An 18089-nucleotide genomic window follows, 5' to 3' on the forward strand; every position below is an offset into this window, starting at 1 on the left:
GGTTGAAATCTAACCCTCTTACCTCTAGCACCAAGAATTACTAACCCAAGCTTCAATTTAGCTCCTAGATGATGAATCCCCTCTTTGCCTTCTAACCCTTGTTGTTGTTCTTCTCTCTAGCCTCTAACTCTTCTCTTCTCCAATGAAATGAAATGTGAAATGTTTGTAAAACCTAATTTTCATCAACAACTAGAGTTTATATATCCTCTACTCAATTGGGCTTATCTCACCAACCTTAATGGGCCTAACCCATTTCTATTCTAACACCCAAAATGTCGCTACTCACTTAATGGTAAATTATATCACTAACAGTCAATTACTGGTAAATAAAAATAATTACTACAACTTCCTAACACTTAGTAAAATAATAACTCTCACCAAGTACTAGAAATACTCCTCAACCAAAATTACAAAATTACCCCAACTCTCAAAATGACCAAAATGCCCCCAAGTCCAAAATGACTAAAATACCCTTCTACACCGAATTATACAATTCCCAATCAAAAATACACACATAGGCAAACAATCACATAAGAGCACATATAACACACATAAATAAATAATAAAATAAAACTAGCGAAAATCGGGCTGTTACAGTGACTAGTGAGGATCAGAAGGTCAGGTTGGCTACTCACATGCTTGCGGAGGAGGCTGAGTATTGGTGGACCAATGCTAAGGGAAGACTAGAGGCTGGTGGAGCTGTGACTTGGGCTAGGTTCAAGACCGAGTTTTTGAGGAAGTACTTTCCTGAGGATTTGAGGACTAAGAAGGAAGTGAAATTCTTGAACTTGAAGCAAGAGAACCGTTCAGTGGCTGAATATGCGGTGAAGTTTGAAGAGCTTTCGAGGTTTTGTCCGTACATCAATGCGAAGGATGCTATGGTTTCCAAGTGTGTGAAATTCGAGAGTGATTTGAGGCCCGACATCTATCAGTACATGTGTATTTAGGAGATCCGTGATTTTGATACTTTGGTGCATAAGTGTCGTATGTTTGATGATGCTGGAAGAGCTAAGGTTAATCACTACAAGGCTCAGAATGAGAAGAAAGGAAAAGGTCATGGATTTGGAAAGCCGTATAGCAAGGACAAAGGAAAGAAGAGAGAATCTGGTGGAGGCTCTAAGGTGAATGTTGCTGAGGTGAGGTGCTACAAGTGTGGCACATTGGGTCATTTTGCTAATGATTGCAAGGGTAGTGAGAAATGCTACAAGTGTGGAGAAGCAGGTCACAAGGCTTTTGAGTGCAAGAAGGAGATCACTTGCTACAATTGTGGTGAGAAGGGGCATATCAGTACTAAGTTTACCAAGCCAAAGAAGGCAGCGGGGAAGGTGTTTGCATTGAATGCGGAAGAGGTGGAGCATCCGGATAATCTCATCTGAGGTATGTGTTTTATCAATAGTACTCCTTTGATTGCAATTATTGATACTGGTGTTACTCATTCTTTTATCGCGACTAGTTGTGTTGAGCATTTGAGTTTGGTTGTGACTCCGTTGTCTCGTGGGATGGTTATCGATACCCCAACTAGTGGTTCCGTGACTACTTCTTTAGTGTGTGCTAAGTGTCCTGTTAGTCTTGGCAATGTTGATTTTGACTTGGATCTTGGTGTCTTCCGTTGAAACATATGGACGTGATTTTCGGTATGGATTGGATGTTGACTTTTGGTGTTAACATTAATTGTTTGACCAAGAGTATAACGTTTTCTAAGCTAGTAGTTGAGGAAGGTAGAAGGTTCTTGACCGCGGAGCAAGTGAAGAAGTCATTGGATGGTGAAGCTAGTGTGTTCATGATGTTTGCTTCCTTGAAGGAAAGTAGTGAGAAGGGAGTTGGTGATTTGCCGGTAGTGCAAGAGTTTCCAGAAGTTTTTCCGAACGACATTACCGAGTTACCGCCGGAGAGGGAAGTTGAGTTTGCAATTGATTTGGTACCAGGAACGAGTTCTATTTCAATTGCGCCTTATTGGATGTCTGCACTAGAGTTGGGTGAGTTGAAGAAGCAGTTGGAAGAGTTGCTTGAAAAACAGTTTATCAGGCCAAGTGTTTCGCCGTCGGGAGCTCCTGTGTTATTGGTTAAGAAGAAAGACGGAAGCATGAGGTTGTGTGGATTATCGGCAGTTGAACAAGGTGACAATCAAGAATCGGTATCCGCTTCCGAGGATTGATGATTTGATGGATCAGTTGATTGGTGCAAAAGTGTTCAGCAAGATTGATTTAAGATCAGGATATCATCAGATTAGAGTAAAGGCGGAAGATATATCCAAAACAGCGTTTAGAACGAGGTATGGACACTATGAGTATTCTGTGATGCCATTTGGAGTATCTAATGCGCCAGATGTCTTCATGGAGTACATGAATAGAATATTTCATCCTTTTCTGGATCGTTTTGTAGTGGTGTTTATAGATGATATTTTGGTGTATTTGAAGTCTGAAGAAGAGCATGTCGAGCATCTGAGGATTGTGCTGGGAGTTTTGAAAGAGAAGAAGTTGTTTATTGTGCTGGGAGTTTTGAAAGAGAAGAAGTTGTTTGCTAAGTTGTCGAAGTGTGAGTTTTGGTTGCGGGAAGTGAGTTTCCTTGGTCATGTGATTTCTAAAGGTGGTATTGTTGTGGATCCGTCGAAGGTGGATGCGGTGTTGCAGTGGGAATCACCTAAGTCTGTTTTTGAAGTTAGAAGCTTTCTTGGATTGGCGGGTTATTATCGGAGGTTCATTGAGGGATTCTCTAAGTTGGCGTTGCCATTGACGCAGTTGACTCGGAAAGGACAAGCTTATGTTTGGGATGCTAAGTGTGAGAAGAGTTTCCAAGAGTTGAAGAAGAGGTTGACTTCAGCTCCAGTGTTGATCTTGCCGAATTCGAAGGAATCTTTTGTTGTGTATTGTGATGCTTCTAAGATGGGTCTTGGTGGTGTGCTTATGCAGAATCGTCAGGTTGTGGCTTATGCTTCGAGGCAGTTGAAAATGCATGAGAAGAATTATCCGACTCGTGATTTGGAATTGGCAGTCGTTGTGTATGTGTTGAAGATTTGGAGGCATTATCTGTATGGTTCTATGTTTGAGGTGTTCAGTGATCACAAGAGTTTGAAGTATTTGTTTGACCAGAAAGAGTTGAATGTGAGGCAGAGGAGATGGTTGGAGTATCTTAAGGATTTTGACTTTCAGTTGAGCTATCACCCTGGGAAGGCTAATGTTGTTGCTGATGCTTTGAGTAGGAAGTCGTTGCATATGTCTGCTTTGATGGTTAAGGAGTTGGAGTTGATTGAACAGTTTAGAGATTTGAGTTTGGTTAGTGAGTTGACGCCAGATGGTGTAAGATTGGGAATGTTGAAACTAACAAGTAATATTTTGGAAGAGATCAAGAATGGTCAGAAGGAAGATTTGGAATTTGTTGATCGTATGGTGTCGGTTAATCAAGGTAAGGGTGGAGACTTCAGATTGGGTGAGAACAGTGTTTTGATGTTTCGTGATCGTGTTTGTGTACCAAGTGTTCTTGAGCTTAAGAGAAGGATTTTGGAAGAAGGTCACAGAAGTAGTTTGAGTATTCATCTAGGAGCGACTAAGATGTATCAGGATTTGAAGAAGTTGTTTTGGTGGCCTGGAATGAAGAAAGAGATCGCAGAGTTTGTGTATGCTTGTTTGGTTTGTCAGAAGTCTAAGATTGAACATCAGAGACCGTCAGGTTTGATGCAACCGTTGTTTGTGCCAGAGTGGAAGTGGGAAAGTATTTCTATGGACTTTGTTGGAGCGTTGCCGAAGACTGCTAAGGGCTTTGATTCTATTTGGGCGATTGTGGATCGGTTGACGAAGTCGGCACATTTTGTTCCTATTAAGACCAGTATGTCTGTGGCTAAGTTGGCTGAGATCTACATTGAACAGATTGTTTGTTTGCATGGTGTTCCTTCTAGTATTGTGTCAGATCGGGATCCGAGGTTTACTTCTAAGTTTTGGGAGAGTTTGCAAGCTGCTTTGGGAACTAAGTTGAGGTTGAGCTCTGCTTATCATCCCCAGACTGATGGTCAGACGGAGAGGACTATTCAGAGTTTGGAAGATTTGTTGAGAGCTTGTGTGTTGGAGCAAGGTGTCAGTTGGATTGAATGTCTACCATTGATTGAGTTTACTTACAACAACAGTTTTCATTCTAGTATCGGGATGGCACCGTTTGAAGCTTTGTATGGTCGGAGGTGTAGAACTCCTTTGTGTTGGTATGAGTCAGGTGAAAGTGCTTTATTAGGACCGGAAGTTGTGCAAGAAACTACGTAAAAGGTTAAGATGATTCAAGAGAAGATGAGAGCATCTCAGAGTAGGCAGAAGAGTTATCACGATAAGAGGAGGAAAGACCTTGAGTTTCAGGTTGGTGATCATGTGTTTTTGAGAGTGAATCCTGTAACTGGTGTTGGACGTGCCTTGAAGTGTCGGAAGTTGACTCCTCGTTTTGTTGGACCTTTTGAGATTGTTGAGAAGGTTGGGGTCGTAGCGTATCGGATTGCGTTACCGCCATCTTTGTCGTATCTACATGATGTGTTTCATGTGTCTCAGTTGAGGAAATATGTGTATGATGTGTCTCATGTGATTCAAGTGGATGATTTGGAAGTAAGAGATAATTTGACCGTTGAGACTTGGCCAGTTAGGATTGAAGATGCTGAAGTGAAGCGTTTGCGTGGCAAGGAGGTTGTTTTGGTTAAAGTGATTTGGGTTGGACCAACTGGAGAGAGTGCCACTTGGGAATCAGAGAGTAGGATGAGGGTTGCGTACCCGGAGTTGTTTCCTTCAGGTAATTTTCGAGGGCGAAAATTCTTTTTAGTGGGGGAGAGTTGTAACAGCCCGATTTTCGCTAGTTTTATTTTATTATTTATTTATATGTGTTATATGTGCTCTTATGTGATTATTTGCCTCTGTGTGTATTTTTGGTTGGGAATTGTAGAATTCGGTGTAGAAGGGTATTTTAGTCATTTTGGACTTAGGGGCATTTTGGTCATTTTGAGAGCAGGGGTAATTTTGTAATTTTGGATGAGGATTATTTTTAGTGCTTAGTAAGAGTATTATTTTACCAAGTTACTAGAGAGGGTGTAGTAATTATTTTAATTACCATTAAGTGACCGTTAGTGTTATAATTTACCATTAAGGAGTAGTGACATTTTGGGTGTTAGAATAGAAATGGGTTAGGCCCATTAAGGTTTGTGAGATAAGCCCAATTGAGTAGAGCATGTATATAAACTCTAGTTGTTGGTGAAGTTAGGTTTTACAACATTTTCACATTTCATTTCATTTGAGAAGAGAAAAGATAGAGGCTAGAGAGAAGAACAATAACAAGGGTTAGAAGGCAAAGAGGAGATTCATCATCTAGGAGCTAAATTGAAGCTTGGGTTAGTAATTCTTGGTGCTAGAGGTAAGAGGGTTAGATTTCAACCATAATTCACATCTTTTTCTCTTTACCCATTTTTGTGAAATTGATGAATTGAACCTAATTGTTGTAAAATTCGTGCATACTTGTTGCTGTTATGTTTAAGAGCATGATTTATATGATAATTGCATGTTAGTATGTGAATTAACATGTTTAAATGCATAGTTGTTGGTGCTTTGTGTTCTTGAGCAAAATTGATGAAAAATGAAGTTGTGATGTTGAATTGTGCATGAATTTGTGTTCATTAGTTGTTGTTGATGATTGTTGAACTGTTAGAATTGAATTGGTGTAACTGAAATCGTTATTTATGGATTTATGAGGAGATTTGTGGTTATGTTGGTGTTTTGAGAAAATTTCATGATTTTGATGAAATGAGCCAAATTGTTGTTTCTAATGCATGAATCATGTTTGTTTAAGTGTATTGAACCTATTTTGACCCATAAACACTTTCTAGAACTTGGTTTGGGAGTTGGGGATTCAAAAAAGGGATTTTGGGTGAAAATGGTGTGAAAACCCGTAACTACTGCATAATTTCGCAAGAACGGCGCTAATAGCGAAACTGTCTGGACAAATTTCGCTTGGCGAAAATTTCGCTAATAGCGAAATTGTCTGAGAATTTCGCTAATAGCTCAGATTTCGCTAATAGCGAAACTGCCCAGAATCAGTTTTCTGTTTTGATTGTTTTGAGCTTTGGGGGACCAATCCAATACTTCTAAAATGTTTCTTTGGACTTAATTAATATCTGTTTACACCTTTAATCCTACTGGAACATGATTTGAATTGGTTTGGACTCGAATTTACGAAAATCGTCTAACTTTTACCGAAACGGTCCAAACGTCAATTTTTCCAAAAACACGTTTTCTCCGGAAATTGAAGTGGGATTAGAGTTGTATATTGTTTATATGATTTCTAAAAATGGTTGTGATTGGTTTTACCAAGTTTGAACTTGTTTTGCTTTGAGAATGAGAATTTTTGTGAAAAGTGAGAAAATGAGACGAACTTTGTGATTTTTATGAATTCGTCGCATTTGGCCGATGAAATGCTTATGTAACCTCTACTACACATATATGTGACTTGTGAGAATACATGGCATAGGCAATTGATCTTGTTTACTTGGTTTTGACTTAAATGTTCAATTAATTTAATGTTGTGATTTTGAGAGACGAACTTGACCAAAGATGACTTTTGAGAACCAATTGATTGTGAATCCTTTATGGAGAATTGTTATATGTTATGTGAAGATGATTGGTGGTGTATTTATGTGACAACTACATGTTGTGTGATTATTGGATGTTGTTGGTGATCGTATATATGTTAAATTGGTGGTGAATTGTTGTTGATTGCATATATACAAATATTGGTGATGGTGAGGTGATTATTGTTTGTATGAACATATGCATTGTAGTTGAGTCATATGTTCATGCATTCATACTGATGGTGGCGGATTTTATATCCAATTGAGGTGATTACGATGTTTTTGTTGCATCGAAGGTGACGACCTTAAGGTGTTTTGGTACCACATGCACCTAGATGAGTCTAGAGCCATTGCATAAACTGTTGGTGAATTGAATTGCATTGAAATGTGTTTGGTGGTTGATTTTGCTAATTGTAGTTGTGGATTGAATTGTTAATTGTTGATTGATAAGGTGAGGTTGTGATATGTGTATGATACACTTGTTGATGTGAACTTGGAGTGATGATAATGAACGATATGAATGTTGTGAATGCTTGTGAATACATGTATGAATTGTTATTCTTGAATATATTCTTTCATCTCCAATGTTCTTATTTAAACCTTTTTGAATTATGATGATGTAATGCTAACCCTCAGTGGTTTACCACCTACCTTTCTGTATGGACGGGTAGATGGAGTGCAGGATGCTTAGTTTGTTGCTTGATGATGCCGAGGAGTGGAGTTCCTCTTTTTCATGCAAGTGTCTAGATTAGGGCTCTGATCTAGGAGAGTCCTTGCATGTTGTTTATTTGACTATGTATTTGGAGCTGTTGAGATATTTTGTTATTTGAGATTTGGAGGATACTTTTGTATTACGTTGATGTTTGGAGATGTTTATGAATTATATGTTCCGCTGCTATGTTGTGTAAACATGATCTTTATGCATGTATGTTTTGTGGTTTATTCGAAGACGTAACATCTATTTCTAGAATATGTCTGATGTATTCGCGCGTTTTACCGCTTATTAGAAATAGGGTGTTACAGCAAACACCTAAAGAAGCGAAGAAACATGCGTTTTCAACACCAGACGACACTCACATGCGCCCAACGCACACAATGGGGTGCCAGGCGCCAAGAAACACTACACTGGGGCACCTGGCGCATGAAATGAGGCGCGTAGTGCTTGAATCATCACTTACATGCACCTGACGCATGGTCCTAGGCACCTGGCGCCTGTTTTTTGCGGGTCAAGGCGTTGTTTTATGACTTTTGTGGTAAAGAAAGCCCGATATTTTAGTACAAGATGAGGTGGAAACTCTTCTACAAATACCACCCTCCTCATTCATTATTTCTTATTTAGAACGAAGCGGTTTAAGATGAAAGCAAGCCCTAGGAGCTTCCAAGGAGGATTTTCTCTCTCCTCACTCCAACTTTTTCTAGCATATGATTTATTTCTTTTTGTAATTTATTTTTAGTTACAATGAGTAACGAAATCTTTTGGGCTAGAGTTCTAATGTAAACCTCTATTTTATTTGTTGGATAATTATTTAATTTAAAATCTTTATTCAGTTTTTTTTCGCTGTTTAGTCGTTTATTTAGGTTATATTGGTTTGATTGCTCAAATATAAATTTGAAGTTCATGGATACACTTTCTGAAAAAGAAAAAAAAAGTAGTTCGTTTACAAAAGAAAATAAATAAAAATAAATGTAATTCAGATAAACATACTTAAACATATACGATAAAATAACGATTTCGAAATATTTCAAGGGTCTATATTCCTTTTTTTCTATTGCTGAAAATGAAGAACGAATTTCCACCCAAAACAGGAAACTAAGCATACATCAAAGAAATCTTGGCAACATGAGAAAATCATAAGGCTTAAACAGCCGGAGTATGCTTTGGAGGCGGGTGAATTGGCCTTCTAGGCGAAAAGTGTTTTACTACTGGGACGCCAATTTCTGGGGGCCTATGTGTTGAGAGCTTAAATCTTAGTTTTCTGTGTATAGGTCGCTATGTGTCAGTTGTTGGTTGCTGGTAAATGATTGGCCCCTCGGTTATGGCATGCATTTGATACTTTGGATTTCCTGCAATGTTAGTAAGAGAGATAATTGCAAGAAACAAAACTAGCACCGATACATGATAATAATAAGACATCTTTCCACTGTTCTTTAGAGTTTATGTAATGTGTGTGTGTCTCTATATATATATATATATATATATATATATATGGGGTTTGCTAGAACACACCCACTAGTTTTTATGTGGGAGTGTTTTAGCAAGTAAATAACTAAAAAGTGGTTAAATACACCCTAAGGTGTATGTTGCTATAACACACCTTCTAACAATAACAAGTGGGTGTGTTCTAGCAAATCCTATAGGCATTTGCTAGAACACACCCACTGGTTTTTATGTGGAAGTGTTTTAGCAAGTAAATAACTAAAAAGTGGTTAATTACACCCTAAGGTGTAGCTTTGCTAAAACACTCCCACATAAAAATTAGTGGGTGTGTTCTAGCAAACCTATATATATATATATATATATATATATATATATATATAATCACCACCACGTAGTATGTACTTTTCTTTTCCATACTTTTTTCCCACAAAAAAGAAAAACGCGCGGTGCCATAACATTTTCAACGTTTACGACTAACGTTACTTTTTATATTCAAAGAAGTTGACCCAAAGTCTTCTTTATATCTAATCCTAGCTAACATTGCTACCCTAATTGCAAACCCTAAATCTACTTAAATTGGGCGGGAATGCATTTCAACCGTTGATTTCAAATCAAATTGATTGCACACTAAAGTTTATATGGTCAAGCTGTCCTTGACCCCAATCCCATCCTAATTTTTTCTCTCCCTTGCTCACGTTAATTGTAGTGGTTTACCAATGCAATATCATTTATTACACTGCCTATGAAAACACACCCATATGTAAATGCTCTGTCAAACAACTAATGGTGCAATACCAAGGTGCTATACATGAATAAACCAATCAATGTTATCTCGGTAATAATAAATTAATGAGTAAACCAAAAAAATTGTTGTTGTGCGTGGCTCAAGGTATCCCCGTCTGCAATGTCAATGACAGTCATGGGTGGCTAATCCCCTATACCGCTACTTTGCCTTCCATAGCCGAATTCCCCCTTCTCAATTTTCCAAATCCACCTTTACTCAACATCAACTCTCTTTCTCAACCCCCTCCAAATTTGCCTTCCTTCCCCAAAACTCCATCGTTCTACTCCTCTTTCCCAAAACTTCTTGAGATGGCAGTTATAAGTCTTCCATTTCTTCCATGTTCATGATTAAATCTCCCCTCTTTCAATTAAATTAAATACAAAAGTTGTTATATTATTACAAGGTTTCAAGTTGAACATGTTTTGTTTGTGTTAGGTGATACAAAGTTATTGAACTCAATGCTTGCATTGTTCCTCTCAAGATGCGTGAGAAGATTGAAATATCAGAAGCATAGTGGCATCAAGTTCAAGAACTATATTGCCTGCTGGTATCATCGTTGGCTTAAGGGCGATAAATAAGTTGAGCCAATCAAGGATGGTGCTCCTACTTACCTTTCAACCGTCCTTAAATATCTAGCCGCTAAGGTAATTGTCGGTCTCCATTCACATTCATGTGCAATTTCTTTAAGAACTGCATATATGATTACTTTACTTTTACTAATTATAGGGTCCTTTTATGATTACTTTTACTTTTTCCACGAGAATAATGCTAGAAATCAATGGATCTTTAACAACAACTTCAGGTAGCTCTCTTTTCAAGCTAAAGTATGCTTTTCTAAAACTGATTGTTCCTTTTTTTAGTTATAAGTTTATTTAGTATCCTTTAAAATTTGCTTCTGATTCTTTTGACAAGAATTTACATAGAAGTATTGATTTTTAAAGCACTAATTATAGAGAAGCACTGAGTTTTTTTTAATGTAATCAAAACTTTTTGGCTAGATGTCATGGTCATTTTTTCACGTTGAAACAAAAACATAAAGAGTGGACTACATGTCATGCTGATTTAGTTAAATGTTGGGCTGAAATATATTCCAAGAATTATCAGAAACCTCTTGATAATTTAAGTAACAGGACACAAAAAGCATGAGCGCCAAAAGTAATAGATATATTTTCATTATATTTGCTAACATGAGATTCCTAATTGTAACTACAACGTTCATTGATGCTAAAGAAGTTATGCTCCTTCATACTCATAAACTGATTCTGAAACTATAATGTTGCATGGACATTGAAAAATATCTCATATATTAATGGTCACTATAGAGAGGAAGAAGTTATGTAAGATGTGTATTTTTGCTTCAAGTCATTATTGATTCATATACTCAGCTAAGTTAGTAAGTTATGATGTCCATTTAATTGACATATGCATACATCATGAAAAGCTCTAATTTTTATTTTTAGACAGGCTACTATGCTAACAGGTGGTGACTTTTGTGTGGATTAAGTTGGGATATGTTGCTTCTCCATGGTTGCACTGTTAACAAAGTCTCATCTGGATGACCAAGATGGTCTCAATTCTCAACAAACGTGGACAACTCTTTAGTTTGTAATTAATAAGTTGTGAGAAATTGGAGATAAGATTTTGTTGTCCTTTGAATATACATTATCATATTCAATTATCCATTTGAATCATTTAATCCTCTTTATCATAGATAAGATTTTTTTTTTTTACTTTTGCTTTCCAGTTGAAAAGTTATTCGAGGCTTGAATGTTGAATGAGTTCTTTCACTATTAAACAGTAGTTACACAAGAAACGTTGGTCAATATATTAATTGAACATGGGACAAAAAATATGGCATTATTTGTTTTGTTTATTTTTCATATCATTTGTATTTCCCATTTCATCGTTCAATATAGTTTGTTTTGTTTGGGTTGCTCAGTGAAGTTGTAATTTTTGTTAAAAAGGAGCTCAATGAATTAGTCACCTGTAAAGAAAAGTCAAGGAGTAGGAGAGCTATGAAGAAAAGTGTCATGTGGATACTGTTTTTACCATTCATTTCTAAACTCCACTTAAACATTTTCTCCTCTTCTTTTTCTTGAATGGATTAAGTCGCTTCTATTTGTTCTTTGAGTGGGCTTACTTAAATAGTTTTATACTTCCTCAATTCAAAAATATATATATGTCGCAATTTTACAATGTCAACTATTTACACGTCCTTTCTAATTGATTTGTCGCAATTTTGCAATTTCACAATGTCAACTATTTACTTCCTCTATTCTAATATATATATATATGTGTGTGTGTGTGTGTGTGTGTGTGTGTGTGTGTGTGTCGCAATTTGCAATTTTACAATGTCGACTATATAAAAAAGATGTTAGCATGTAAGCTATTTGATTTATATCAAAGACCTACATGCCTTTAAGGTGAATATTAGGAAATTGTTAACTAAATATACAATCATTTGGGTCATTGAATGTTTACCGTGCACAATGCAAGTAATTGTTGTCCCCTTCGCGACGCTCAAGATAAGTGTGCTCTAAAGGTGTCTTGAGCCAAACACTTACCTGTTTTCCAATGTCCATGGTTGACTGACACATTGTGTTTGGCACCCTCATTTGAGAGCACATTCATCCATAATATTAATGTGTGCAGTGCTCAAGATGGAGTGTATATAACTTGCAGTTCCCCATTGGACCTTAAGATGTTGTTGACTGATAAAAATGGTGATTGCATCATTACCACAACAAATGTGGTATATAAAGAGCTTTTTCAAAATGTTTAGACATCCAGCGTTGAAGTGATAAAATAATCTTGAGATTTATAGTTTTTTTTTATTTCAATTAATTAGTTGTATAAGTGATGGATTGTATTAGAGTACAATATTTTGCAAAGATGTTTATGACCCGTGCGGCAGCATGGGTAGAAGATCTAGTTTCTTTTTTTATTCAAAGAAGTTGACCCAAAGTCTTTGGCCGCATGGATTAAGCTTTTTTATGGCAAATGCTTGGAAAATCAGCTTGGAAAACTTTGTTATGAATCCCCATTTTTTCATCACTATAGTAGTACTCCCTCCGTCTCATAATAATTGTCTCTTTATCATTTTTTTTTTTAAAATAATTGTCACTTTAGAATATCAATGTAACATTTTTTATTTTTTTCCATTATTATACCCTTATTTAATGAATTTCATCTAACTTAACTACTGCACTAACTATAATTAGTAAGGGTGTTTTAGTAAATGAAACAAATTTTACCATCAAAATCAACACAATCAATCATTTACTTAATAATCGTGCATAAACCTTAAACGATAATTATTTAGAGACGGAGGGAGTACTAGTCAAAGCTAAATTCTTCTATACTAGCACTACTACAATCAATAGTGTATTCCCTCAAAAAACAATCAATAGTGTATATATTTAAGGATTAATATACGTCTCTCTAAATATTTTTGGGACTTATTGAAGGTGGAAGTGTTGAAATTTTATGTTGAATATCGCCATAATTGTAGGTTAATTAAAGGTATCAATATTACATTTATTGTTTTCATTCTTAGAATTGATAGACCTCCGAGGTTGGTCAGTTTTCGCTTTATATATTTGGTTGAAAGTCTTTATAAAATATTTTCAAAGGTGGCTGCAAATAGATTTAGAAAAGTGGATGGTAAAGTTGTGCTAGAGCCTCGGTCCGCTTTAGTTTAAGGTAGACAAATCCTAAAAGATATTCTTATAGCTAATCAATTAGTGGATGATGGTCGAAAGATAAAAAAAAATTAATTCTTTTTAAGGTCGATTTTGAGAAATCTTATGATTCGGTTGACTGGAGGTATTTGAAAGATATGATGATTAAAATGAATTTAAACTTCACTCCCCCTCACTGTATGCAAAATTTTAAAATCCACTCTCCACAAACATGCAAAAATTTAAAAATCACTCTTCCTGAAACATGCAAATAACATAACTCTCCCCTTTAATTTGGTATTATTAAAAAGTAGAAAAGAAACAATCATGGTAAGACATATATTTAGAAAAATCAAATCAAATCATGGTCTTGTTAAGGAACGAAAGTACTAGTCAGAACAGGTGCAAAGCAGTTGTTGCGGTGTTCCACAATTGTCTTTCACCAATGTGTACTTACAAAGACACTATAACGCTCAAGTTAGTAAGGTTTCAACGAGAGTGTGTATCTTACTTTGGTGTGTAGAGCACCCTATTTATTGACCATCAGTTGAATAAAGGGTTTTAATGTACTCTTAGAGCATCCACAATGTAGACATCCATTTTTAATTTTTAAGTACGTAAATGAGTCACATGTGTACACATCACACATTTATAAGTTTTTAATTGTAGTACCAATTAAGTCCTCCAACCCAGCTTTTCACAGAAAATCTATTTTATTCCTAATCCTAGTTAACATTGCTAATTACACTCCAAAACCCTAATCCTAAAGTTTTAGGCGCCAACTAATTATGGCCCTTGGATTGATCCATCCTTTTATATCAAGCTTTGTGAAACGCGCTTCCTCTTCATTTTCCTATGGTTTTGACTCATTATTATCCTCCAATTCCCAAATTGACTCCCTTTGTGCGGCTCAATACTTATCTGATGCATTATCAAAATTCTATCAACACCATTGTATATTAATTAATTCAGCACATTGGAATTGATCAATTTGAATGGTACGCATGCCTCCAAGGTCTTATCTAGGCTCATTCCCTCTTTCCAAGATAACTCATGTTACCAAGAATTTACATAGCTTGCTATTCTTTTACTCTCTGTTCCTTTTTAATTCAACGCTCCAAGGTTCTGTCAGATTCTACATGATGCTAGATTTTACTTTCAACAGGTTTTTCTTCACTAATTCTCCTATTTTTTCTGTCCATTTTTAGTTTTGGTTCTATTTTGAAAAGTAATTGATTTTTCATGAAATAAAAGGTGACAAACTACAAAGATCTCATGAGTTGGCGCAATGACAACAGGTTTGTGCTCCTTTTTTTTTATCAATCCAAGAAGTGTTCTATGATAAAGTTCATATATTTTTTTAATCTATTTTGACTTCTTTTTATTTGCTTGCAATTCTATGATCATTAATGTAGATGTGTGTTATTTTTTACGATGTTATTTGAATCATATTATTTTGCTAATATTTAGCAACTTCCTAAATTTTTTGTAGGACATGCTTTGAAGATTACTACAGTTTTTGAAATTACCAGATGAAAATTGAGTTACCGTTGAAGGTTCATAGCATTCATTCACATATATGAACTACAACAGACTGCGTCAATTCCTAAAAGGAAGGATTTAAACTCTACTATAATATTGGAAGATTTACTAACCAAATCAAATAACAAAAGTTATGTATGTAGGCAATCACACGTTTTCATTAGTTGTAAATCATCTAGAGCATGGACATGGTTGGTGAATTATTGAGTTCAATGGGGATTCTTAATAGTCTTCTTGACATGTATGGGCTTTGATATCATTTTTGCATTGACAAACTTGATTCTCTCCTTAGTTTCTATGTCTTGCTCAATTTCGCCTAATGACAAGTTTCTTTGACTATTATGTTTGATTATTGATAAAATTGGTTGGAAAACTTCTCTCCTTAGTTATACAATTCTAGAATAATTGTGTTAAGACATTTATGTTATCCTTGCATATGTAAAGCAAACTCAAAGCCCTGAATCAAGCGGGTTCCTTATATTGTTTGTAGCATGCTTTTTTCGTGTAGCTTCTGTTGTAGAGTTGTGCTTTTTTTTTTCCTGCTGAATTCTGCAGGCTCTTGGTAGTGTTGTGGTCTTTGTTTATTATTTTGGTTTGGTGCGTTATTTCCTGGAGGAGGTCTGTTTTTGTGTCAATGTTAATAATAATCTATAATTTGTGTTTTCAACAGTCCTCTTTGTGTTCTAAGGTAGATAGTAGAAATTGAATTGTGAACAACATGGTGACTTTTGTTTAATTGTTTCTTATGTAATAACCTTGGAGAAAGATCAATTAACAAACCACATAAGATGATAAAAGACGATGTTTTTTATTTCTGTTTTATCTGATACCAGATTTACATATATTATATAGATCATTGTGTTATGTTTTTAAAAGTCTACACTAAAGTCTTTGTAAAATCAAGGATCACATATTCTGCAGTGCGCTATAAATGTATGTTGATTGCAAGTTGCAACTATATCAGTTTGTTTTGAGTTGTAAGTAAAAAGTAAATATTGGGATTTTGAGTCTATTTTGGCCATTTTGATCAATTTGTAAGGTATCAACCACTGTTTGAAAGTTCTTTCTTTGCTTGGTTTTATGATTTTTCAAGGAGCATTACTTTGTGTAGCTAATTTAGATTGATTTTGTATATCGAATCGTTGATAGAGCTATTCTTTTGTTGCACATGATTTGGTAGACGTGGCGTGTATTTATATCCGTCCCGGACTGGTGTGGTGCCAACATGCCTTCAAAATTACAGGTATCTCAACCAAGAATGTGCATAAAGGAATTGGAAGCGCTAAACACTTCAACAGACAATAAAGTACACTTTATGGCATATGTTGATGGAAGTGGTAGAGATTTGATGATCGTTAAAACAGCTTAGGGGACTTATGTTGATATTTACTATGACAAAGGTTTGTAGTATGGCAATTTGTGAAAAGTTGTAATGAGTATTGTAATTGGTAGTGTTGGCACAATTATGCTGTCTCCATGCTTCTTTCATTAGTAATGTTAATTTTTCATTAAATAGCCACGTTTGAATGCAAACTTGATTATTTTTTACAATCAAACAAGCTGATATAGTTGCAAGGATGAGGTAAACATAAAGCTTCATAAGAAATCTCTAAAGTGTATGATTTTTGGGATTTGATATTCTTGAATCCAACATCCACTCTACCAAGATAACTCTAAAAGTTGGATCTATAACTTGATGATAAAAAGTCAATTTTTTTATAAAACAAAAAGGCTTAACGCTAGCTTCTATCTAAACCTACCAACTCTTCATACTCAATTAGATACAAATTTAGAGTGAGATTTCACAATCTGAACTTCTATCCAATTATGGATCATGTTAGTTATCTTAATAGTGTTTTTATGTGTTATTTGCCATACATTGTCTTTGAATTGAATTCTTAACGATAATTTTATCTATATCAATTCATGACAGTAATATATTTTACATATATCTCGCCCGTACGACGCACGGGTGTGTGATCTAAGGACATAAAATATTGAATCATTTTGTTTTCGATGTAATAGATCATATTGCAATATATCAACTTCTCCATTGTTAATGTCCCGGGCGTTAGCACGGGTAAAAGTACTAGTTCTTAAATGAAGCTCACTAATCAATTATCAATAACATTATATCATGCATTTCAATTTTTCAATATGAAAAAAAGTTTGGATCTCTTTAAGATTGAGGTCTTAAGTAAGACCTTGAGTCTTATAAGACCCTAAAAAAATTTCTCCCAAGTAAGGGTACCTAATTGATACCAAGTCTTAAAAGTTTAGGACCTCCATTGAGGATTGTCTTAGCGTACTACTTCGTTTATTACAAATCTTTACCGACGTCTTACTAGGTCTAAGCTAGAATATCGAACTCTTATATCTTGAGGATATGACCTTAGTTATAATATCGAACTCAGATTCCTGCATAATATTTTATTACATTTAACATTATACGTTATATTATTATTTTTTAATTCTAAGCTAGAATATCAAACCCCGACTTCTGCATAATATTTTTCTTGAAAGTATCAACTAAGTTGTGCTTATTGAAAGCAAAAAAAATTGTGTATTTATTACATTTGAATTTGAATTCTTTTACTTTAAAAAAAATTAATTTAGAAGTCTTACTTGGTAGGCAACAACCAGCAAAATGACGTGACATGTCTTTATACAACTTGACCAAAGGGAACACGAACATGGCTCATTGGCACACAAAAGAGGGAAGGAAAAAAAACACTAACTTGGCAGAATAAGATGCCCTAAGTAGTGTTAGTTGAGTCCCCATTGTGCCCACCCGATTTTTTTTAATTTACAATTAGAAATCCTAATTTTTTTAGGCTTAAGTGCAATTTTGCCCCCCCCCCCCCCCCCCCCCCCCCCTTTTGACTGAATCAGAATTTTACCCCCCCCCCCCCCCCCCCCCCCCCCAATTTAATGTTTTTCGGAATTTTATCCCCCCTATTTTAAAACTCAGAATTTTACCCCCCCCCCCCCCCCCCAATTTAATGTTTTTCGGAATTTTACCCCCTCTACCACATTATCTTATTATCCACCTAATTAATTATTTAAATTAAATAATTTTTAATTACAAAAAATAAACAACTTCTAAAAAAATCGAAAAACACTTTAAAAAATACCTTAAAATGCAGAAAAAAATTCTAAAAAATACTAGAAAATAAAGATAAAATGTAGGAATTACAAAAAATAAATAAATTTTTTAAAAAATCAAAAAAACTTTAAAAAATACCTTAAAATGCAGAAAAATACTAGAAAATAAAGATAAAATGTAGGAAATAAACCAGAATAAACGAAAAAATCCAAAAAAAATACATGGAAAATTCCATT

General features: G+C 35.3%; 2 long non-coding RNA genes across 3 annotated transcripts; both read left to right on the plus strand.

The window, feature by feature from the left end:
- Positions 1-9546: 9546 nt before the first annotated feature.
- Positions 9547-11233, plus strand: LOC146946594 (uncharacterized). 2 transcript variants are annotated; one of them, XR_015026772.1, is made up of 3 exons: positions 9547-10169; positions 10252-10327; positions 10986-11233. It is a non-coding gene; the product is annotated as an uncharacterized LOC146946594 (long non-coding RNA). The 2 variants fall into 2 exon arrangements; XR_015026773.1 differs by having other exon boundaries at positions 9547-10327; positions 10990-11233.
- A 2818-nt stretch (positions 11234-14051) lies between these two features.
- LOC146946595 (uncharacterized) lies at positions 14052-16266 on the plus strand. The gene is made up of 3 exons (XR_015026774.1): positions 14052-14370; positions 14460-14503; positions 14698-16266. It is a non-coding gene; the product is annotated as an uncharacterized LOC146946595 (long non-coding RNA).
- The last annotated feature ends 1823 nt before the right edge of the window (positions 16267-18089 follow it).

The sequence above is a fragment of the Medicago sativa genome, chromosome 2 (genome assembly GCF_051527215.1).
Source record: "Medicago sativa cultivar Bolivia chromosome 2, Bolivia_mono, whole genome shotgun sequence".
In the NCBI taxonomy this organism is placed as follows: Eukaryota; Viridiplantae; Streptophyta; class Magnoliopsida; order Fabales; family Fabaceae; genus Medicago; species Medicago sativa.